The sequence below is a fragment of the Parasteatoda tepidariorum genome, chromosome 9 (assembly GCF_982258835.1).
Source record: "Parasteatoda tepidariorum strain Cologne lab strain chromosome 9, Ptep-v5.0, whole genome shotgun sequence".
NCBI lineage: Eukaryota > Metazoa > Arthropoda > Arachnida > Araneae > Theridiidae > Parasteatoda > Parasteatoda tepidariorum.
The window spans coordinates 6,447,987-6,473,680 of NC_141763.1; the positions used below are offsets into that span (position 1 = coordinate 6,447,987).

General features: G+C 27.5%; 1 pseudogene across 1 annotated transcript in view; it reads right to left on the bottom strand.

Annotated features, from left to right (window-relative positions):
* Window positions 1-989: 989 nt before the first annotated feature.
* Window positions 990-25,694, bottom strand: part of LOC147803284 (ATP-binding cassette sub-family C member 8-like) — a 36,976-nt pseudogene continuing 12,271 nt past the window's right edge. The window contains exons 7-19 of the transcript XR_015428868.1: window positions 21,932-22,094; window positions 19,252-19,292; window positions 18,999-19,136; window positions 17,694-17,819; window positions 15,809-15,995; window positions 14,180-14,285; window positions 13,743-13,754; window positions 12,648-12,731; window positions 10,319-10,484; window positions 6,253-6,464; window positions 4,573-4,874; window positions 4,010-4,302; window positions 990-1,169 (exon numbers count right to left, since the gene is read on the bottom strand). The product of XR_015428868.1 is annotated as an ATP-binding cassette sub-family C member 8-like (transcript). The remainder of the gene's footprint in view (window positions 1,170-4,009; window positions 4,303-4,572; window positions 4,875-6,252; window positions 6,465-10,318; window positions 10,485-12,647; window positions 12,732-13,742; window positions 13,755-14,179; window positions 14,286-15,808; window positions 15,996-17,693; window positions 17,820-18,998; window positions 19,137-19,251; window positions 19,293-21,931; window positions 22,095-25,694) is intronic.

Genomic DNA, 25,694 nt, shown 5'->3' on the forward strand with positions numbered 1-25,694 from the left:
ATTATATTTGATATGAAAACCAAATTAAAAAAAAAAAGAAAAATATGGATGAAATAGAAATGTCCGGTTTGCTAATTTTGGTTTGGAAACCAGAAGGTTTCTTCTCACCAAGTATAACAATTATTTACAATGTTTTTGAATAGATGGCGCTGTTTAGTGGGAAATACTTCTGAAAGAAAGATGACATTGCTTAATAAGAAATGCTAGAGAAACAATGTTTAGTATAATTTCAATAATTAATAAAAATAAATAATTAATACTACTTAACATATAAAAGAAATAATTTAATATTTACATAACAATCGATTAATAAAATGAAAGTTAAAAAAAACAAAATTCGATGCATCATCACTCAGTGTGAGATATGGAGTATATGTTAATATACTCAATATACGAAGAGAAAATGTTAATATAACCTACGTCACTGTAAGTGGAAAGTTGAAGCTATTTTCGATGGATGGGAGCTAGGCTCGACCGCAATAGTACTCCCCTTCCAAAAAATACTACAAGTAATTGGAATTAAAGCGAAACCTCTGACCAGATCTTGTAACTATTTCGGGAGGATCTGCTGATTGAATGATAGGTGGTACAGCTAGAGTTGTCATAGTTGGCGATTCCGCAATGTTTCTGAGAATGAAAGCTGGTTTCAATTGGTCGACACTGACTGATGTTTTCACATGAATGCCCACATAAAAAGTATTTTCTGAACGCTCTGTATAGTCCATCATATGGTCCACCACACCGTCTCTTCTCACAAAAACGCAAGAACATGATCCAAGAGTTGGATGGACGAACACTTTCATGTTCGTATGAGAAGAAGTTAGAATCGATCTCAAGCTTGACATGCAAGTTCGCGGTTTTTTCAAAAACTCATGAGGATCAACATTTAGAATTGAAGGTTAAAAGAAGTTTGCTGGCAGTTGCAAGGGGGTTCTTTAGACGAGTTCAACGCTGCTGCACCCGGGGTCTTCGTTTAAAGAAGATCTAACTCAGAGGACAACAGGTGGAAGAGATTCAGTCCATTTTACATTAGAATGACACTTCAGATCTTGCTTCAGGACTCTGTCGAAGCACTCGACAAGTCCGTTGCTGGAAGGATGGTATGGTGTGGTAAGCACTCTGGTTGTTCCAATTATTCGAGACAGTTGATGAAACAGGTTGTGATGTTGCTACATTACATCTGTGTCAATATTCTACATTTATGATTGTATGCATTATATATTTTTCTTTTGTCAATGAGAATTTACGGGAGGAAAAAACCAAAGACTTTGGTCCACTCTGAGTATGTGTATTTAAAACAGCGCCAATAGAGGTATCAGAAGCACTCACTATAAATCAAAGTTTTTGATTTGGTGTTTGGTAACTAAAGATAGCAGAATTAGCTAATTCTTGTTTACATTTTTCGAATGCCGAAATTGCTACATCAGTCCGTGAGACTGAACGTTTATCGTTTTTCTTTGAGTCTTTTAAAAATTCGGTTAAAAGAGCTTGTGAGGCTGTGGTGCCTTTCAAAAAGAGAGATAAAAATTTGTTGTTTCTAAAAAACGCTTGAGTTGTGCAATATTGTCAGGTTTAAGAAAATTCAGAATGGCTAGTACTTTATGAGGTAAAGACGGAAAACAACCTGCAGAAATCAAATAACCGAGAAAGTTAACAGATTTTTTTCCTAAAGCAAACTTTGATGAGTTAAGTTTAGGGCCGTATTGAGAGAAACAGGTAAATATTTCCTGCAGACGTAAGATATGCTCGTCTTCGTTAGCCAAAGCAACAAACACGCAATCAAAGTCCGGTGTGCAGACGTCGAAGCCTGCTTAGACTTGATTCATGAATTTTTGACCTACATTTTTCAAACCAAAAGGCATAAAAACGTCTCCGAATAGTTCGAAAGGATTGGTAATTGTAGTTTTAGGTATATCTTTGGGATTCACGGGAATTTGGTGACACACTCTGGTGAGGTTAATAGCTGAGAAAATGATTTTACCGTGAAGCAATTGCGTACATTCTTGTATATGCAGGAAAGGGTGCCGGTCGGAACTAAGTTTTCGATAGTCTCCGCAAGGGCACCAATTACCTTTTTTTTTCTTTTTTTTTAACTACATGTAACAGATTGGCATGTTAGACATTTAAACTGTTTTATGAACTTTAATATGAGCAACAAAAGTTCAGTTCATTGAACGTGTTCAAAGAATTTGACTTATGAGCAAGTATCTACAATAATTTTTAAGATAAAGATTCTTTTTTTTTTTTTTTTTGAAAAAAGAAAGAGAATCGTGAATGAGATGTACTAACCAAGGGATTTCTAAACTTTTCCAAGCAAATTATCTGCTGTATAATTTTAATTAGATTCTTGTGTGCAAGATTGAAAAATACAAACATAGTTTATACAACTCATTTTTAGAATTCATTCTTCTCTAATTTGAATTAATATGAGGTATTCATTCTAATTTATAAATATAAGAGAAAATATAAATAAAGCGAAATTACAATGCTGCTCATAGCAGTTCTTCAAACCACAAAATAAACAAGATTTCGTTTTTTTCTCGATTTTTTTAATTCTCGAACAAGAAGAATTGCAAATGCTGAAAACCCAGTTTTGCATAGAACACTCATAGCTTTTCTTTTACTTAGGGGAGGATACTTATATAATATATTACATTATTTAAAACTCTTTCAACTCCACCTTGAAACTTTTTTCTAAATTAACAACAAACTACTACTAAAGCAATAAGTTAGTTTATTTAAAGTCACCACTCTTCCATGGAGCTCCATGCACTCTTCTAACCTCACGCGGTGTACAGTTTGAGAATCATTTATATAAAACATTTATAAAAAAATATTTATTATTGGTCAAAATATCAAACACATGTTAATGGATAATTTATTATGCTTTATCATTTCATCTCATCATTCAACAATAAATAACAAATTAATTATAATTCCTGCTACACTATTTCAGAGAAAAAGCTTTTAAGATTACTGACTAGAAGTAAAATATAGTTTTAGAGATTACTTATTTTCAGATAATAATACTTTATACTACTTTATCATTTATACTTCATCGGTTTTATCTCAATTATTACTCAGGTTAGAAAGAGCAAAGCAGAAATTAGAATCATCAAAGATCAGTTTTGTCTAGTGAGCTCAATCCTTAAATAAAAAGATTTTAAATTTTAATTTTTTCTCTTCATCTCAATAGTAATTGATCCCAGTTTGAAAATGTTATTTGTTCTATATCTATATATACATATATATTTTAAATTTAAATGAAACAATTTTACACAAAGTAATTTTTATTATAAAATACTGTTTATGAACACACTACGGTAATTTCCATTGGTCTGTTCCCTCAAATATAATTAATAAATCAAAATTCTCTTAGATGATGGTTTTGAGATGATTTTAATTATTATTCTCGTTTTTTAGCTTTAATAGTAATTGGTTGTAATTAGAAAATTTTTCTTTTTGTTTTATATTTTTTCTTTTAATATTTATTTGAATTATCTTACATGAATTTGATTTTATACATAAAAATGGTTTATTAACAGATTAAGGTAGGTACCATTGATATTTTTTATTCAAACAAAAGTATTAGATCAAAATTCTTACATGCCTGAAGTACCTTGATCCAGAATACATATATTTTTAATTGTTATAAAAAAAATTTAAAAGTGATAATTGCCTAAAAAATTACCACAAAATAAACAAATTAAAAGAAAAATTAACATTGACAAAATTTAATGATAAAAAGTACGATTTTGGCAGTCAAAGAGATTTTTTTATAGTAACTTCTTCACTGATTTGTACCTGAGATTCTTTTATGCCTGAATTAGATTGATAGAAAAATCCTTTTCCTCAGAAATTGATTCATAAAAAAAAAATTATAATGACAATCGTCTTGAAAATATTATCATAAAACTACCAAATAAAAAAAAAATATATAAAATAATTATTTTCTAAAGTCAAATTTATTATTATTTTTCTCTTAGAAACTTTTATCACTAATTTGTACCTGAGATTCTCCCATGCTTTCTGCTTCCTCCAGATCTATTTCATCCTCTTTGTAAGTAGAAGATTCAGACCAAGCAGACAGCAAAAAATCAGTGCCTATTTTCCTGGCTTGGGTAGCTATACTGAGGTAGAGTACAATGCCAAAGGTAGAGTACATGCATTCATATGCATAAGATAAACTTTCTTTGAAATTTTGCCTCTCTCTCTCTTTCTTCCTCTTTAATGAGTTTTCCATCAGGTAACTGCAATTGCTCACATTGGTAATTTTATCCACTTTAAAAACATGATAAAATTCTATTATCAATAAATAATTTCAACATTACATTTAGACAAATATACATTTGCTAATAAATAAAAGACAAAATTAAATGAAAGTCAGGGTGCATAGCCAAATTATTCAACAAAAATAAGCACCTTTTAAGCACTTTTCAAGCAATGAAATAATATACAAAGATGCTTCACACTAAAGTACATTTAAAAAAAATGCTAGTTACATCTTTAAACAATAAAACAATATAATTATTTTAGAAATCTCCATTACACATATAAATCTAAACCACATACCTTCAGTATTATCTTCCTCCTCTTCAATGAGATCATCAGTTCTAGTTGATATCCTGGAATTCAACCTTGATGGAGGGCACTTCCACAACCTTCTAACTACACTTGCAGAGCTCGCACTCGACCTACACCTCAAACTCTCGACAGACTTCATGCGATTCAGGAGCTTGTGACCAGTATCAGGATCAGCAATTGGACGGAAGAGGATCATCATGGTCACCCCAATCGTGGCAAGGCAAGGGACTGGAAGGATTGTGAGACATTTGCCGACTAAGTGAAACCATTCTGGCTCTTGGCTTAATATCCTGAAATATATACATATTTAAAAACTTTTCGGTTATTTAAAGGAGTCTAAAATAATTAGTATGGCGTAGTTATTAAGGTGCGAAAAACCAATCTTGGCATATAATACATTTTTCAGACAGCATAAAAGGGAAAAAAATCAGACAATGCACATGGTGAAAAAGTTAAAAGAATGCAAAACCCCCTATCCCCCCCAAAAAGAGAATAGTTGGATAATAAAAATAGATAATAAGGTAAAAAAACTAAAAAAAATTTCATTCAGAATCATAACTTCATTCTTTTTCATTAATTTAAAAATTGCAAGTTTTATTACACAAAAGTTGCATGAATAAACTTAAAATATAATGAAATTTAAGAGTTTGGGATATTAGTAATGTAAATTTTAAAATAGAGATGCATAACATACATGCTTTTTAACTTTTTTGTTCACCGAGGAAAAATTTCAAAACATTTATTTTCCTGTACACAACTACTTTCTTAATTTTTAAATAAATCTAAATCTTTGAGTTAAATTTGTTTTATACTTGTTTCAATTATATACTTGTTTCAATTACAGAAAGTTAAAAAAAAAATATTGTGGTGTCAAAAGATTTAATACACATTTTAACCTTATATTTCATTGTTTTCTTCTCAATTTATTAAAATAGTGTGAAAAACAGTTTTAAAATTTTCATATTAGTTACACAGGTTTTCAATTAATTTTTAGTTGCAAAGGAGATGCTCCATTGCCTAATTGAGAACCCCAGGTTGTGCACCTCTTTGATAAAACTGATTTAAACCCAAACATAAAAACAAATAAGTTGCATATTAATTTTTAATTTATAGAAGCTCTAAAATACTTAATACTTCCAGATAATATCCAAATAAAACCATGAAATTGTTTTGGAATGTTTAAAAATATTAATTACTGCTTTACCAAAAAAACCATTTCTTTTTTGCATATTTCATTATGCTTAACTAAAGCTTATCTACATAAGTTAGAATGTTAGTTAAATACAATGCCATATTGCACATCAAATTTGGTAAAATATAATTCATTAACTTATAATTATTATTTGTTAATGTATTTTATTGTAACTGTGATATTTTTATTCGATGTACATGGCAACTACAATGCATAAATAGTTTGTTTATGTTCTACATGGGTTTATGCCTGTCTGTGTTAAGTAAGAAATATATAGTAAAAGAATTGAAATCTTTGTGAAAGAATATAGAATGCGTCACATAGGAGAATTGATACTTGACAGGCTTGGCTTACTCGAAATATAATGGAGAGAACAGTTGCGGAAAAAAACAAATGGCACGTTTCAAAAACCGATTAGGGTCGATATACCCACACAACGTTACTTGCAGGTATCCCATTAATCAATCCAAAATAACATTATCTGAGTAGACACTATTCTGTAGAGTTGTTGCCTGGATATTAGACAAACAAGCTTATGTCTTTCCTTAGATGTACCTTCAGCTTGACTATTATCACTCATATATGCCTTTTTGGGTTTCTTCATATTAAAATTGACATCCTGCAAAAGGCTTTCCATTTCTTTGGGGGTACCTTGTTTCTTTATTGTGCAGGATTCCATTAACAGTACCTATAATTGCATACCAAATTTATAACTGATTTGTTCGTTGAAGTTTTAATCACAAGTCAATTTTAATCTCAAGAAAGTTTTATGGAAATAAGAAAAATTAGCAGAAGTAAATATGAAAAAAGAAAAGAATTCCTGATTCTTAAATATTACTAAAAATGAATATTAAAATAATAATTTCGATATACAGTGTGCAGCGGTTTAAATTTTATCTGAAATTTAACTAGTAGATGATGCACAATATAATATTAAATAGTTTTCATCATTCATAGATTGTGACTTAAGTATTATTTGAAAAGTATTTCATTCTGAAGTTATATCAACATAAATTCTATAAAAAAAAAATAGGTATTAAGTTTTTATTAAAATTGAAACCAAATGAGTAGGAATCTAATAATGTTAAAATATTTGGCGCAGCAATTTAAAGTAAAAATTCTTTAAAAAAAAAAAGAGAAAAGCACTGAACAAAAAAAAAAAAAAAAAAAAAATCAGTTTAAACTTCTAAATAACAGTCTAGCTTTTTTAAAATTTTAAGTTGGTTTGTGATTAACAATTGAATATTTGGCAGTTTTTATATCATACAATGACTGTATAATACCATAACATATAAAGACTGACTAATTTTAAGTAACTGAAAAATACAATACACTTTCTATAAATTAGGAAATTGGGGATTAAGCTTTCATTAAAAAAATAAGTAAAATTGAAAATTAAAATTTCTTTGCTTATTAATACAGACAAGATAAATATATATATAAATAAAACAAATAAATTAAATTTTTTGAAACATCAGTCTATATTTTTAAAATTTTAAGCTTGTAAATATTGATTATTTAATGTTTTTACCAGTCTTTCTTGATCTTTTATAAAATTTTTTTTTTTTTAATTTTAAGTCTTAAAAAAATATAGAATGCCTACCATCATCCAATGTCAATGATCACCATTCATTCATTAAGGTAAAGCTATCGTCCTAACTTCAATAGATGACAGAGAAGTGTAATATTTTAAAATAAACTTTAAAGAAAACAAAGAAAATGATATATTGAAAGTTGAAAGTTATAAAATATTTTACAGGCTTTCACACCATGTTAAATCTTTAACTATAAATTTCGCTAATCAAACAAATATGCTAACATTTTAAAACCGTTCTGTAAATTAAAGAATGTAGCTTAGGTTTAATTAAAATTTCAAATGAGGATTCAGTAAAAATAAAATCAATTTCGCTTTCAGTGTGGATGTAAAGTTGAAGTTTTACATTCTGCTTCTTGAATATATACATTCCGGTTTATAAAATCGGATGCTTTATAAAATGAAATGTTCTCAGAACAAATGTGATTTTAGTTGGTGATGGGCACTATGTAATTTTTGTATAACCACTGTTGATAAAGCTAGTAATAATTTTGCAATTATTTGAAAATTTTTTTACAAACAACTTCTTTCCAATGAACTTAATAGCAATATTACCTACAAAAAACTTAACACCAACAGTGATATTATTATTAATAAAATTAATGCTATCTATAAAAGACTTAAAATTAAACCAAATAATATTAACAATTTTCCTTTTCTTTTTGCCAATCCAAAATTCCATAAGACTCCAACCAAATTCAGGTTTATTGCAAGTGGCGTTAATAGTAACATGAAAAAAATCGGTATTTACTTTGAGAACATTCTTAAAAAAGTTTATAACAAAATTAATAAACTTACTAAAAATAATAACTATTTAAATTGGAATATTAAAAATAGCATTCAGGTTTTAAATACACTAAAAACTTTAAAAAATGTAGATTCAATTCACTGTTTTGATTTCGAAAACCTCTATACTTCCCTTCCAACTAATAAAATTCATGATGACCTTCTTCAAATTCATAGCATGTTTAATCTCAGTGATATTATTAATGAAGATAACTGGAACTTTCTAGTACATATTAACCTTAACAACAATTATATTCTTTTCAATGACCACCTTTTTCAACAAATTAATGGTATTCCCATGGGAAATAATTTTAGTACTAACATCTGCAATATTTTTCTTTTTCTACAAGAATATAGATTTGTAAAATCACATGTTAATCTTCCAATTGATTCTCTCTTTCTCAGATTCATTGATGATCTATTAGTTATTAATTTTAATGATTTCGATATTCTAGCAAAACATATTTATCCAAATGAATTAATTCTTAATAACACAAATAATAGTAATTCTTCAGCAAATTTTTTAGATTTGACTCTTAATATTAATGCAGATAAAAATATTACATTTAAACTTTTTGACAAAAGAAATGAATTTAAATTTCCAGTTAAAAAATGCATAGATTTCAACTCTAACTTAGCCAATAAGGTTTTTTCTAATATTATTGCCAATCAAATTCATAGATTTTACAGGAATAATTCTAACTATAACGAGTTTTTATTAGATACTGATATATATAAAAACGATTTAATTAATAGCCATTTTCCTAGTTCATTTCTTAATTTCTATTTTAAAAAAATCTTAAAAAACTTGGTACATTAATTTTTAATTTTTATTTAATTTTTCTGTTTTAAGAATAAGCTCTGATTTTTTCAAGGTAGGAACTAACTATGATAAACTATTCCTAAAGCCACTGGACGGAATAGTTTGGATGTATGACCTTTTATACTGGATTAGTTAAATATTTTTTAGTTACTTCTTAATATTTGTAGCCTCTTAAAATTAATTTAATTTTAATTGTCCAGTATAATAAACAGTTTATTTATTTATTTAATTATTTTTTATTTTTGTATAAGTGGAATGGGCTCTGGTTCGTAAAGAACCACCCCATATAAATGCAGGTGATACGTGTATACTTTAAAATTATGTAAGGTTGTATGAATGAAGAATAAAACCTATAAACGGTTTTCTATTCCTGTATGCAGGCTCTGATTTTTAAATAAGTCACCCTATGAAAGATGGATATGTGTATTCTGTAAAATTATGAATGAAGGATGAGTCTATAAACGGCTTTCTATCCTGACAGACTGACTTTTAAATTAATTTCCCTATTAATGAATTTTTTTTTTTTTTTTTTTTTATTATTATTATTATTATTTTTTTTTATTTATTTATTTATTATTATTTTTTTATTTTTATTTTTTATTTTTTTAAGACTGCTAATTTATTCAATCCGTTAAACATTTTTATTATTATTTCAATTTTATTACCTTTTTACTAATTGTTTCTCATAGATGGCAGCACTAATATTTTACCTAAACATTTTTTTCTTCTTCTTCGATCAAATGTTTTTTTTTAATTTTATTATATTCGATTCAAGCTATAAGCAATATTTTACATCTTCGCGATTTTTGTTAACTGTTTTATTATAGTACTTTTAAACCTAAACCGCGTTTTAATTCACGCCGGTAAGTTTGATTTCCTTTTACATTTTTCTTTTATTTCATGATTTTTTTCAAAATAAGGTTTTTTGCGATATCGACACATATAAAGAATAATTTTTATCTTAGGATAATTATTCTTTATTCAGAAATATCGCATTATTTATGGCAATTAGATGTGTCTTGACAACGACTATTTGCTTATACCATTCTTGTTTCTCTACCATTTAGTTTTTTATTTTTATTTTATTCATGTTTTTCATGTTAATTTGTGTTATATATATATATATATATATATATATATATATATATATATATATATATATATATATATATATATATATATATATATATATACACATATGAAGTATTTCTTTCAATACCATGCTTTTAATAAATAGAAAGGTATTAAAGAAATATTAAGTTGTCTATAAATAACTTCTCTTACTAATTTAGTTATGTAAGTTGTACAGATTCCTTTACGATTAAGCCGACATACTTACTAGCAAAACAAGTCGTGCAGGAGAATAAAAAGCTCTAGCTAGAGCAATTCTTTGTTTCTGTCCCCCGCTGAGATTCAGGCCCCTTTCACCGATTTCAGTCATGTCTCTAGCAGGCAATAAATCTATGTCAGGTTGCAAAGCACAAGCTTGGATCACTTGGTGGTACCTGTTTCAAAATCATATAAAATACAACAGGATTATAAAGGAAACAAGTCAAAGTTAGAAGAAAATATTTTGAAAGTTTTACACATTCTTTTTATTAATTAATTGAAAGGAAACCTCAAAACCAAGTCATCAGCCAAAAATAATCAGTCAGCACTGCAAGAAGCAAGAAAGAATCAGCACTGTCAATATGCCACATGATCACTGGCTTGTCATGACATGCCAATATAGTTTAATTAGATCTTAAAATTTACAATGTAAATTGTAGCGGAACGGTGGCTCAAGGGATAGAGGTCTTTCCTCCCAATGAGGTTAACAGGGAATCTCAGCGATAGTTGGTTGAAAAGAATGCTGCATCCGGCTCGAACCGATCACAGTACTGGCATAAAATATCCTCAGCGGTAGACGGAACATGGGTTAGAATCTCTTTGCCATCAGGCTAACTGTGGGATTCTTAGATTTTTTTCCCTCCATCTAACGTAAATGAGGGTTAGTTCCAATAAAAATTTCTCCACAAAGGCTAGTTTGATCTAGAAGTCCCTTGTCTTCTGGATTGTGTTCAAAGTTCCAATGGTATGGAGTTGAACATTGAAAGTCATACACTCACAGTAAACACATAAAAAGGAGAAAAAAAATTACAAAAGAATCAACAGAATGATCAATGTAACTGATGAGCAGTTGAACATCAGGAAATTGTACTTTTTAATTGTCATTTATGGTAAGCAACTTATTTAAAGGTTAAAATGAAGTGATGTACCATTGCACCACAGATATCTGATTTTGAAATGCATGAATTTATAAGTTGCTTTATGATAAACTATCTAATGGGCAAAAATATTTAAAATTTCTTACCTGGGTTGATGTTGAAACGGAATAAATAAATGTTAAACGGAATAAAAGTTTATATATATATATATATATATATAAACTTTGTTAAATTGTTTTAACTTAATATCACAGAAAAGTCCCCAAATTGTTAAAATTTTGAATAAATTTCAGTTTAAAAAAATAAACAGTTCTCTTCCCTGTTAACAAATCAAATTTCATCATCTGAAAGATCCTCCAGCTGATTTTAATAACTAGGGTACTTACTAAATTTTTTGTCTGTCACGTTTAGCATAATTTGTACAAACAAAACACAACCTTACAGTGCGATTTAAGAGCATGAAACATATACTTAAAAAATCAGAATATTAAATCCAGGGACCGGTCAAGACAAATTCAGGCCCAAGGCCCACCAAATTTTCTGGGCCCCTTACAAAATATTTTGAAATTAAATTACTGAAGAGTAGTCCTAATAATGAAAAAGAATCTATTGAACTGCATGATTTAAGAGAAACATTCTAAGAAATTTTGAAAGCAGACAATTGAAGATTGTTTTTCAAAGATAAAGTTTATGTATCTATAAATTCAAGCAAAATATAAAACAACAAAACATGTTATGTCAAAATAAAAATAGTTTGGTGACCACAAACAATTGAAATCAGCGATTTTCGCTGAAATTCACTGATTAGCTGAATTTTATTTTATTGTAAGCTGAAATTATTTTTTATTTAATACTTAAACAAACACATAGCTAGCCCACATTACATTAGACTTTTTACTAATTTTTGAGGCCCCTCAGAAATTGTGGGCCCTAGGCCCATGCCTATTGGGTCTAGGCTATAATCAGACCCTGATTAAATCCACTTTAATCTAATTAACCTTACATAATCTGACATCTTGATTACACAACTAAAATGAAAGAATGTCTATTTTTGTGGCATTACTTGTGTTTTATCCACATTGTATCATACCTGCCAACTTTTAATCCCTTCCATTATCATTTTTCCCAGTGGTATTAAAATGGAATTAAAACTTCGATTTTAAGCAAACAAATACGTTGTATTTGAGAAGTTTAAGTTGACAACCATGATAGTAACGCATATTAATATATGTGCTTAATTTTTGTAAGAATAGTGGTGATCAATATCATTTAAAAATTAAGATTATGAAAGAAAAAATAGTATATAATTACTACCACTTTAAATATGAAAATAAAATCTTCCGGAAAATCCGGAAGAGTTGGCAGGTATGTTGTATAGCTAGTACAATGTGAAGTAGTAGACTGTTTATATATATATGGACAAATAAGAGTTTATTTTCACATAAAATATAATGCACTAACCTTCGCCCATCATATGACTGATCAAACAAAATATTTTCTTTAAGTGTTGCATTAACAAGCCATGGTTTTTGTGGTCGTTGAACAGTTGATCAAGATTTTCACATCCTTTAAAGTAGTTGCTTTCCTGCAAAGCAAATCTGTTACATCCCAAGTAATTTAACTGAAATGCAGCATACCAGAACAAAGCTTCGTTCAGATGCATAATGCTTGGAGGGTTAAGCAAATCTTTTTCATAAAAAAAATAATTAGATTTATTTTATGATTATTTAGATTTATAATTAGATTTATTACTTAGATTTTATAATTAGATTTATTTAAAATTAGTGATGCAAATTTGATAAGCTTTTTTCTTATTGTCTTAGGTCACACAAGTGAAAAACATAATGAAATTTAGGAAAAGGAACATATTTTTTGCATCAAGACATTGTGAACAAATAATATATTGAAAGTACAGTCTTTATTATAATTAAAATTACTGTTATTATTAAAAATATTTCACACATAAAGCTATGATTTACAATTATTTATTAATATTGAATTATTTAAAAATACATTACAATGTTGACCTTTTATATCAGAAAAATACCACTACTGTGGTAAGATTATTAAAATACAAAGCTTTAAGAAATGATTAAAAAAATGGAAGCAAAATTTGATAAGATGGCACTCTGATGCTTATTATAGTCACAAGAAAATTTTAAATTATATTTTTCATCCTACCTTACACGTATAAAACCATCTTTAAAAAAAAAGAAGAAAAAGAAGGACACATGTATAATTTTTTAATTTATTCATAGAAGAAAAAAATAACTTGGACTAGTTATTAACATAAAACTAGATAAAAACATTAAATTATAATTTCTTTATTCATTGGAATTGAGTAAACATTTAAATACATTATAAGATACTTTTATTAGATACATTATTAGTTAAGTTTAAAACTTATAATCAATGAATAGTAATTATGCTTAAGTAAATTTAATAATAAAATCCAAACAACATTATCAAATTTAAGAAAGATCAACTTTGAGCTGCATATAAATGTTAAGTCACAATAAAGTGCAAAAGCACAAATAGTGTCCAATAAACAGACATATAATTGGTTGGCTAATATAATGAAGCAACTTCTTCAAGGTCAAAAACCCTGTAAGTCAATCCTTTTTTTCCCCTTTCTTTTTGTAGTATAATATTTGCATCTGGCCATTTTCTTTTTCCCATTTTGTGTTTTGAATCTGAAGACGGTTTGTCATAATAGCAATAAAAGAATGGCATCCCTGTTTATGTGCAGTACTTGTGTGTTATTTAAAAATAATCAACTTCATTAATAAACAGTGTAAAATACTGATTAAATCATTACAAATGCCTTTAACATAATATATTTAATAGCAAAATATGGAAGATGTTCACGTATAGTGCCATAGAAGAAACTGATTATAATTAATGGTTTTACATTACTGCGCAAAGCACCATTTATTGAGTTGTAGAAATTATTATTAACATTGAGAAATATTATTAACAAACAGTAAGCAAACCTGTTCCAGTTAACTGATCCACTTATCTGGTGAAGTTCTCCAATAATTGCAGATAAAAGGGATGATTTTCCACTGCCTATGGGTCCAACAACAATAGTTAACCTACCTAAAATAAACAATTTACATTATGAACTATATCCTACAATAAACATATCATTTCATGCTTTTTTTCATAAAGCAGAGATTTAATCAAATTTCAGCTTTTTTCATAAAGCAGAAATTTAGTCAAATTTAAGAAGAAATTATAAGAAAGAAATTAACCATTTTGATTATGAACTTACTTTTTAAAATGCTAATAACAAATAACATAACTTTTATTAAGCAATAACACAATGCATTCTAGTTAATTTATTTCAGATGTAAATTTACATTACTTTTCTATGTTTGTGTAAAAAAGTTCCAACTGAATTTTAATCCTATATAACAACTTTTAATCATAAAAACTTGAATTTTATATTAAGATAAATCAGCAAAAAAGAGTTTTATATTGGAAGTATAAATCAGATACAGTTAGTTATTACATTTTTCATGTTATCTTGACACTAAAATGACGGATGGGGTTAATTTGGTCTCTCTTGTTTTTTTGGTGCTCAGCAATTAAAACAGTAACTTACTGAAAATGTTGAAAATTTATGACTTTCATAATTTGATCCAATTTAAGTGCTTATTTAATTATTCATTATAAGGAACTTATAGAACCTTATATCTAGAATGATAGAAGGGGCCAGAGTGGGCCCTTTGGTATTTTGGTAGGTATCCTATAACCCCAGGTAGGTAGGTTTGGGCATTTGGTTTCATTTATAAGATACTCTTCAGTAAGCATAAGGTACCCCAATTTCATTAAAAAACAAAATTATTTCAATAGATGCATGATAACTATTTAAAGAGAAAAGGAAACTAAATTATCTGAGATACTAATATTTAAATATTATTGAAAAGTCGATGTTCCATTTAGTCAAATATTTTTGATAACCAAATACAATAAAAGACCATAGAATTTTGTTGATCAAGCATTATAATAGTTTTTATTAAATTAATTATGATTATATTTTGAAATTTTGGATCAGTTTATTGAGGTAAACTAGGTTGTCTTTCTAGCAATGTTCAGACTTTCTAGAGTTAAGTTGCTATTTAAAAAATCATTTTTATCATTTGTTTATCATTTTTAATAATAATTCATTTGGTTATCATTTTTATTAAAAAAAAATCTAAAATTATTGGAGAACAAGCTTATTGTTTAAAATTTTTATTGTTCAAAATTAAATCGAATTTAATAAAAGCTAGAAACGAAGAATAAATTTCTAAAACTCAATCAAGTGTGTTTGATCTGAAAATTGTATATGAAAATATAAAGTTTTAATCTTGAATTTGCTAAAAATTGCAGAAAAATTTAGACTAATAATTAACAAAATTATTAAAATTGTCCACATATGCTCCTTCTCCAATAGAATCAAACAAACTTTTAACCGGTCCAAAAAATTTACTACTCAATTCATACAAACTTTAAATTAAATATATAAACATTTGAGTACATGTAGCAATAATTATTTTTTTAATATTTAACCTCAGTTTCAATAATTTTAAAAATAGTAGCAAAGTAATATAAGAACAGAGTATAATAATAATTACCAGCAGGAATCTGTACGTTGATATCTCTTAAAGTTGGAACACTGTAATGTATCAAATCATGAGTAAAATATTTAATTGAAAGAAGAGTTATTCTCTTCAAGAGGGGGATAATTATAGAATTCAGGACTCCTTCTTCTGATCCTGACAGGTATCCTTTACTTTCAAATGAATTCTCTTTCACTTGCAACTGAAATTATATTTATATCCTTATATGTAACATAATTACTAAATTTCTTACATACCAAAAGAACATAAATAGATGTGTGCATATATATATATATATATATCAGGGGTCTGTCCAGGCCGAATTTACTACCGTTTAGCGGTACCTTCACAAATTCAACTTTGGAAAAACGGTAGTTTCACAAATTCAATTTTAGGAAAAACGGTAGTTTCACAAAATTCTTTTTCTTAGAATTTTATTTTTGTATCCCTTAAGAAACGATAAATCCATATTTTTACCATATTTTTGTGTTGATTTCTTAATATAATTTTAAATTTTTCACAAATTATGTCTAAATTTTCATAAAATAGGTACCTCTCAGAAAAACCTAGACAGACCCCTGTATATATATATATATATATATATATATATATATATATATATATATATACATATATAGCATAATAAAGACAAAAAGGATAAAAGAAAAGAGATTAATGAAAAAAATTAAGAAAAATAATAAGTTTTCTTACAGGGTTGCCACTCAAATCGGAAAAAAAAATTCCCTGTGTTTTCCCTGTACATGTTATACGCAATATATTAAGAGGAAACATAACTTGGTGATAGTACTAATAAGACAACCACGGATAAAAAGTATACAAAATCTTGTAATTCTGGAATACCATTTGCCATCACAATAGATCAAAATTTGTAAAAATTTTATAAAAAAATGGTTAAAATTATAAAAACCACATATTTTAGGTAATTGATTTGAGGTAGCATCTAAATGTTGCCACTTTTAAATGAGAATATCTGTATAAAAATTTAAAACTATGATACATCTTCTGCCACCTGAATGGTCCATTGAGGTAACAGAAGATATTAATTTAAGAGATTCAATTTTGCTACATAAATAGTGCTATTTAAATATTGAAGCAAATAAAAAGGAGAAGATATTTAGTTATAATTCCAAAATTTTTTAAAGATATTTTCGTTTATAAATGATAAATTTTAAATGCTACCACTAACTGACCAACAAAATAAATTATTTTTTTTATAACTTCAAAAATTATTCGGACAAATTTTTACAAACTTTGGTCAAAAGCAGAATATATTAATTCAGAGTTACAAAATTTTGTCATACATCAAATGATGGTATTTGATAGCTTTTCCTGCACTACTGCCAAAAGACTTAAAACTCTGACTTTTTTGACCCACTCTAATATATACAATGGAATGTCACATATTCAGAATTGTTCGGATTTCTACGAGTCTGGAAAATCAATTTTCTGAATAATAGGTTTTTAAGGCCAACAGAGATTGAAAGATGTGTTATTCAATAATAAATTAATGAATGATAGTTAACAGCAAGTTTCATACAATAGCGTTTTGTTATTGGCTAAATCTGAAAAAATGGTAAGAAAGATGACTCACTCCTCACCCTGTGTAACAAATGCAAGTGTTCTGAAGTACTATAAATATTCAGTTTCATTAATATTCATAGTTTATTGCACTCAGTAAAATATACTGACTTCTAGTCTTTTCATTAGAGCATTTTAATAAGTTCATAAAAGGAGCATAAATGTTATCCTGAACACAATAAAAGGAAATTAAAAGGTCTCTTAAAATATTGAATTGGTTCTATGAAAATTAGTTAGACTGGACAGATTTGTTAAATAAAACTGACTTGCACAAAAAAAAAAGTTAAGCATATGAACTTGCCAGAACACTGCCACTATCTGGGACAAATTCAACTTTTGCATCTGGTTCTTCTGAGTGATCTCTCCATGGAAGTGTTAAATCAACCTCAGGAAGAACTAGAAATTGTAGAGTACGTCTTGTACTCACCTACAAACAAAGGGGGGGGGGAAATTAACCAATGAAATAGAGTGGGTTAATTATTTCAGATTTATCTCAAAAGTTATAAATTTTCACAACAAAGATAATTTTCAGTTTAAAAATTTTAGTTTTTTTATATGGATAAAACATATGAAAAAACTTATATGGTTTATCCAGAACACTTGATCCTTGGGGATATTTAAGTAATGATAAATGTCTGCACCAATTGTCTTGGTTAAGGGGCACAAAAAAGTGTTGAGGCAGCAAAAGGCGTGCCAGAATTTAATGTATGTTTATATGCTACGGTTTGCCTAGCGCCATTAAGTTATACCCTTTGAGTCGGCTCTTTTCTGTGATTTTCTTTCTAACGTTTCACATGACAAGACTGGTTGTTGCCGAAATTCAGAAATTTTTTGGCTCAGGTATTGATACGAAAATCTTCCTGAAGCCTTATTGAGCATTACTAATCAAAGTTAAAAAAACAAAAAAAAAACAGTTATGTTATAAATTAAGTCCGATGAAGAAAAAAAGAGAGGGGGAAATATCAATGGTGTACTTTGGAAATTTTTGATCCAAGCTAACCTAAAGATTTATCCCCCTAAAGAAAGTATTTCCGAATGAATTAAATAGATTCATTTAATATTTTATACATACATAAAAAAATGATTCACTGACAAGTACTTTTATATAATTAAGAATTTTCAAGTTAAAGACAAATAGGATAATATGCATTGCTTGAAGAAAAAAAGTGTATTAAAAGCATGCATTTATTAATCAAGAAAAGTTAAATATTGGCAATAAAATAAAAACATATACTAAAAATACTTTTTTTCTTAAGCAGTGATAATATGCATTGCTTAAAGAAAAAAAAAGTGTATAAAAACATGCATTTATTAATTAAGAAAAGACAAATATTGGTAATAAATTAAAAATGTATACTAAAAATATTTTTCTTAAGCAGTGATAATATGCACTGCTTAAAGAAAAAAAAAGTGTATAATAAACATGCATTTATTAATTAAGAAACGACAAATACTGGTAATAAAATAAAAATATATACTAAAAATACTGGTAATATCTTCAAAATTTCACAAATACCAATAGAATTTATTGTTTGACAAACTTTTTGATCTTCTTTAAAATAGATAAAAAATTAATTATGAAATATTTCAGAAAAATAAGACTTACCACAGCATTGATAACCATTGGGACGACAAAAGGTATTAAGTAGAGTGGCACAATAAGTTGATTGAATAGCGCTAGACCTGTGAAAACATCAGCAGGCATGAGTGGTCTTCCCTCAATTTTCGAATATAATGAGAATGTCTAACATAAAAAGAAATTTTGTTAAAATATATTTATTAAATTTTAAAAAATTAAATGTGGTGAAATTTTATTTTAAAAAGAAACTATAAAACTAATGATTTAATATATAGCATACCACTAGTGTCACAATTATTGATGATGTTTGAGTGATGAAAGCTGAAATGAAGAAAATTTATGTTAAAAAATAACTTTTGAAATTGTTTTTATTAAAAGAAAGAGAATTAATATAAAATTAAAGAAAAAAAAACCTTCAAAAATTTACATGAGCAAAAAAATTCTATTAAAAATATGCTTGGATAACAGAAAAAGTATTTTTGTATTTGCTTTTTCAACATCAGATACTGAACTCTTGTTCTTCGCTTTGAAAGATGCCAAAACTGTCGCTGATTTAAAGTTACCCAGTGGGCACCTGTGAACCCAAGACAGCGGATGCTACTTATAGGGTTGCCACTCAAATCTGGAGAAAAAAATTCCCTGTACATATTATATACAATATATTAAGAGGAAACCACGATTGCTGTACTCTTGTGTGAGCTATATTGGGCTAACTATATTTATTAGTTTTAATTGCTGGAAAAACAGCTGAACATACTTAAATAATGCTATAGTAAATATAATGGTTAAATATCCCATAGATTACGTTTTGAGTGGTCACCAATTTTTAAAAGACAAAAATAAGATACAAAATTCCCCAGTTCGTTAAGAAAAAAAAAATCAAAATTCCCTGCATCCCTGTTATTTTAGGTGATTTTAAAATTCCCTGTATTTCCCAGGTTCTCCTTGTGGAGTGACAACCCTGTAAGAGTGTGCCACATTTACACATCATACAACAGAGGACAAAACACAGAGAGAAACTTCCATGTCCTGAGCAGGATTTGAATCTGCAACCATTGGGTTTGCAGTCAGGCACGCTGATCTTTTAGTCACCTGGCCAGCTTATATCAAAATAAGTAAACTTTCTACCATTACTAAATCGATAGATTTAATTAAATTATTTATTTCATGCAACTTCTACACCCCAAAACAATACTTCTTTGTCACAGAGCTTTTCGAGCCTGCTTGAAACTTTTTTGAGATTGATGTTCGAAAATAAATTGAAAATTTTAATCAGTTTCATTTTATGAAAAGATTGGAAATATTCTTTTTTTCAGGTTTTGTTTTAAATAAATGATAAGGTGTAGAATTAAAATTTTTTTAAAACAAACTTTTCATTTTAATACAAAATACACTGCAGGGACAATATTTTTTGTCACTTTTTCATCAAAATAAAAATTTGTATAAAATATATATTTAAAAATTGAGAATTTGATTGGTACATTTCAAGTAGAACAATCAAACAACATTTAGTAGGAATGTTACTTAAGTTTGTAAAAATTTTGAATTGCATTTTATTATTCAATAAGATTTTGACATTTTCTTTTGTAGTTTGTTTTTCTGATAGATAACAGAATTATTATTAAAAAAATAATAATGACATCCGAACCATCAAACGTCCGTTAACTTTAAATTTATAAACGTCTCAAAAGTTGAAGAAATTTCGAACAGACTCCAAGAGTTCCATGTTGCTGATTAAATCCAATAACACACAATATTTTCTAGAATATCACATTAAAATGAAATGTTTTAAAATTGCTTAACATGCACTTTTTTATAAATCTCTTAATCTAATACAACTTCTACTACTTACACCACCATACATTCAGTTATAAAAATCAGCAACTTAGAATAATTTTTTTAGCATAAATATCAGTAATTTTTTTTAATATTCAAAATATTAAAAATTAAAAGTAAGATAAGCTCATCAAAAAAGCATTAATTAGGTAAATGTCAATATATTATTTGAATCCCAAAAAAATAGGCTTATAAAAAATGTCTTTATATTACAATAAAATTTATTATAGATATTCTTTTTAAGAAGATAAAGAGATTTAAAGAGTATCACATGAAGAAGACCAGTTAAAAATTGTGAAATATTTTTAAACATATTACAAATAAAAAATTCAGTGTGACTTTAAAAACAAGCTTTTAAAAACAGCAGATAAAAAATTTATACACAATTATTTACAGCAAACTATAAGCCATTTAAAATTGGTATAATTTTGGGGGGAAAAATGAAGAAATCTAAATTGTTTGGAAATCTCAAAGCAGGCACAAAAGGTGAAAATATGGGAGAAATATTTTTAATTTAAAATGCATTCAAAATGCTTAGGGGCAATATAGTAATAATAAACACTTTTTTTAAAAGATTACATATTTACATCAAACTGTTTTTTAGCATAGTTTCCAGATAGGTACTTAACAAGTTTCCAGTATTCGCACAACATAATAGCATGATGCGTAAAAACCTGCTATTACCTAAATAAAAATCATGCTGCCTTCAGAAGAAAAATAGACAATAGACTGACCCAAGTTTTCATTTATCCTTTTGTTTAAGAATCAATAATTCGTGTTATGTTGAGAAATAAATAATTGGTAGCCAATAACTCTAAAAGCTGAATTGAAAAGTTGATTTGATTCATTTTGCAAAGAATAAATTCAAATTATTACATTATAACTTATAAAATATCTTCGATATTTATTTACATAAAAATTTTCAAAAGTAGAATTCCTAAATTTTAAAAGAAAAATTTCGCTAAAATAATTTCCATTTAACAATTTTTCTTCTTCTCATTTTAGTTGTTAACTTTCATTCATTAACTTAAAACGAGGTTAAACCATGTAAGTTAACTAAAATTTCAAAACATAAGTAGTTTAGAAATGACCTTGACAAGCAAACAATAACTTGTTATACTCACTATTAAATGCCACACAAACTGCATCACTTCTTAAAATTTTAAGTTCCTTATTTCGAATTTTTTGCACCAAATGAGCATAAACTGTTTCCCAGCCATATAATTTAAACAGCTTGATTCCTTGAAGTAGTTCAGTAGTTCTTTTCAATCTCTCATCAGAAACATCCTTTCAAGAATAAATACAGAACAAACTTTTAAAAATATATACATAATTATTCATTTAAACCTATTCTACAGTAGTTAATAGTTCTTTTTAAAATATTTAGCTACAGAGTCAAATATAATATGTTAATTTTTAAAAAATAATACAATATTTATAAGCCTATTACAAACAATTTTCAAAATAAAATTTTAAAAATTTCAACAGAGATACAAGGGTAAAAATTAAGACAATTTAGAGACTAGTCCTCAGGAATATAACTAATAAATATTGCTGGTCCATAAACATTTTCACTGGTCCCTATACAGGACTTGAGTAGATTTTATTTTTAAAAAGTTGGTTCAGTTTAGTTGAAAAATAACAAAATATTGGTTTAGTTGAAAAATAAATTTTTTTTTAAACTCTATTATGATGATATATGTTTTTGAGATCAAGACAACTTTCTATTCTTTTACATTACTTGCTAGTTCAGGGGACTACTGAATATTTTTTGGAAGTCTGAGTTGAATTTCGGAGGTACAGGACCACTTGACCAATAACGTAAATTTCGAAACCTGAAAGAGAGTGTAGGCTTTCATAGAGTTCTTTCTAATGCAAATGCTAAATTTATAACCTTGACTTATCTAACTCATTCTTCACACATCAATTCTAAACATTTTTTTATAATAATTGTAATAACTTCTCGTCAGAATTTTTTAGATTGGTTGTCTACCATCTTATTATTCAAATTTGTTATGATTTGAAGCTTACATTTATTAATCATTGAATAATCACACAAAAAAAAAAAAAAAAAAAAAAAAAAAAACTCTTATAGAAAAGGAAGAAAAAAATTTTAACTCAAAAAAAAGGTCAAAGTTAGACAGCATTCTAAGAGGAAAAGAATCTTAATCTCCAGGAAATCCTTATTAAGTGCTTTGTAAAAATATATTCTATATAAATAAAATGCAAATAATTAAAAATTTAATAACATTTTAATTACAAATCAAATAAAAACTATTTCAACATTTAATGAAAAAATATCTATTCTATCTAATTTTAGAAATCAGGAAAGAAAGAAATATTTTCAAATTTTTTCCCAATCAAGAAAAAGTCAAAGGAGTAAAAATTACATAATGACAATAAAAAAACAAGAATTGCAAATTTTAACTGATTTTTAAAAGTTATCACACACACATTGATATTCACACAAAATAGAAAAAAGAAAATACCAAGAGAGAGAAGAAGTAAGAAAAAGGTTCAGAATAATAGAAGTTATCCAGATGAAAACTGTAAGAGAAAGGAAGAAAAATTAAAACACTTAAACTGCAAGTAATTAAGTTAATACACAGCATTTAGAAAAAAAAGTTGGAATCATAATAAACTTCAGAAACAATAAATTAATAATCAATTTCTCTTCTTAAATTGCTAAAAAATAAAGTTTTAGTTGGTCCATAGTTTTTTATAAAAGCAATACTAACTTGAAGCTGTTTTTTTTTTCTCACTAATCAATCTGTAATAGTATTTTTTAACCAAGAAATTATTTTGAAAATAATTCTTCTTACAACAACCCATTGTGGGTCAGAGGGCCATGAAGGTTGAGGTTTAACAATTTTGTGATCAACAACATCATTGTAATAATGTGGTCAGTATCTTCTCAAGCAGACGGATACCCATTGATCTCAATTTGGTGAGCTTCAATCTGCCACTAGAAAATGAACCCCAGTCCTTTACAATAAAAGCTCAGTGCCTTCAAACACTGAGCTAGAAGAGGCTCAATTATTAGGTAAAGTCAATTAATGCTGAGTCAGCAGCCTTTTATTTAGAGATTCTAGATTTTAGCCAAGCCAAAAAAAGTGGATCTGATTTTTGGTGAGCCTTAATTTGGTGAGCTTCAATCTGCCACTAGAGAATGAACCCCAGTCCTTTACAATAAAAGCTCAGTGCCTTCAAACACTGAGCTAGAAGAGGCTCAATTATTAGGTAAAGTCAATTAATGCTGAGTCAGTAGCCTTTTATTTAGAGATTCTAGATTTTAGCCAAGCCAAAAAAAGTGGATCTGATTTTTCTTCGTTTAAATTGCCTAAAAAAAGCTGGCTAAAATCTAAAAAGCCAGCTTTTATAAGCACTTGTATTTTTCAAAAACTGTAACAATAAAAAATTTTTTTGATTAATTAAATTGGTGTAATTGTGTGTTATGACCGATTTGGAGCAGCAACTTTGCACTTTCAAATAGTTTGCAGCAACAGCTTTAACCATGGAAGCCTTAAAAGAATAATTTTAAACTAATTAAAACTACAATTAAAAATCAACTTACTTAATGCAGCATAAATATATGAACAATACAAAATTAACTATAATAAATTACTAATAGTCTATCTTTTTAATAGAGCATTTTTACAATTTAGAAAAATAAATTTTCTATATCAATTTTAAGCACAGTTAGGAAGAATTAAAACATGAAAGAAATAGGTTTAGAACATTTTAAGACAAAAATGTTGAGTTTCGAAGCTAACATAGAACAGAAATTTCATTAACATTAATTACATTTTACATATTTACGGAATAAATACCTTTAAAAGAAAGCAAAATTAATATCATTATGTACATTAATCAGATTTTACAGCATAGTCATTAATAAAAAAAAGATAAATACATGTACAATAATTTTGAAAAATAAAATATTAAAAAGTATGTATAAACCAGCTTTTTTGAATAAAAGTTGATTGGAAAAAGAAAAAAAAGCTTTTTAGCAATCCCGCCATTTACTTTTATATGCCTATTTGCCTTTATGACAATAAACCCACAATTCCATGCTCATAAAAATAATTGTCGACTACTGTTTAGGTCAGTTGCACATGCACACCTTGACTCCTTTTGAGATCTATGTCACCACAAAACTTATTTGAATGCATGAAAAATTTTGAAGTCACATGGACAGATTTGGGCACTTTTAAGATCATTGGCCCAAGACTGCTCATTTAAATTTCTTGCAGAAATTCCTTTATTTCATTAACTGTGAATGGTCAGTGCTTATTTAAATGTTCAGATTCGATCACTTTTCATTTTTACCAGCTCCCTTTTATTTTTCATAGTAATTTGATTACAGTGGCTATTTCATGCAATTCATCTATCGAAACTCAAAAGTATTGTCAATATTTGTTATAGTGTTTCGGCACTTTTGCCATTGTGACAATAGTTGTACAGTTCCACGCTCATAAAAAACCATAGCGAACTATTTAGATCAACTGTACATGCACACCATGATTCCCTTTGAAACCAATGTACCTTCTCATTTGAATTTTTGCAGAAATTCCTTTAATGGCATGGCAGGTCTAGTATTGTCAAGCAGCATGGTGATTTCACAAGATTGTATATCGGAATGTTTAGATTTGATCACTTTTCTGAGTTTTGCTAAGGTTTCTACACACCACTGAGAATTTACTATAGCTCCCATAACAAGACAAGCATGAGCTCTTTGTGACCAGTCCTTTAATTACACATTACTCACAGAAACAGAAATTATGAATCGCAACATCTGAACAATTCATGTTTTTTTTAAAAATCAATGATGTAATGAAAAGCATTGAAAGCATAACAGATGAAAAGTGTGTGAATTCTTATCATTAC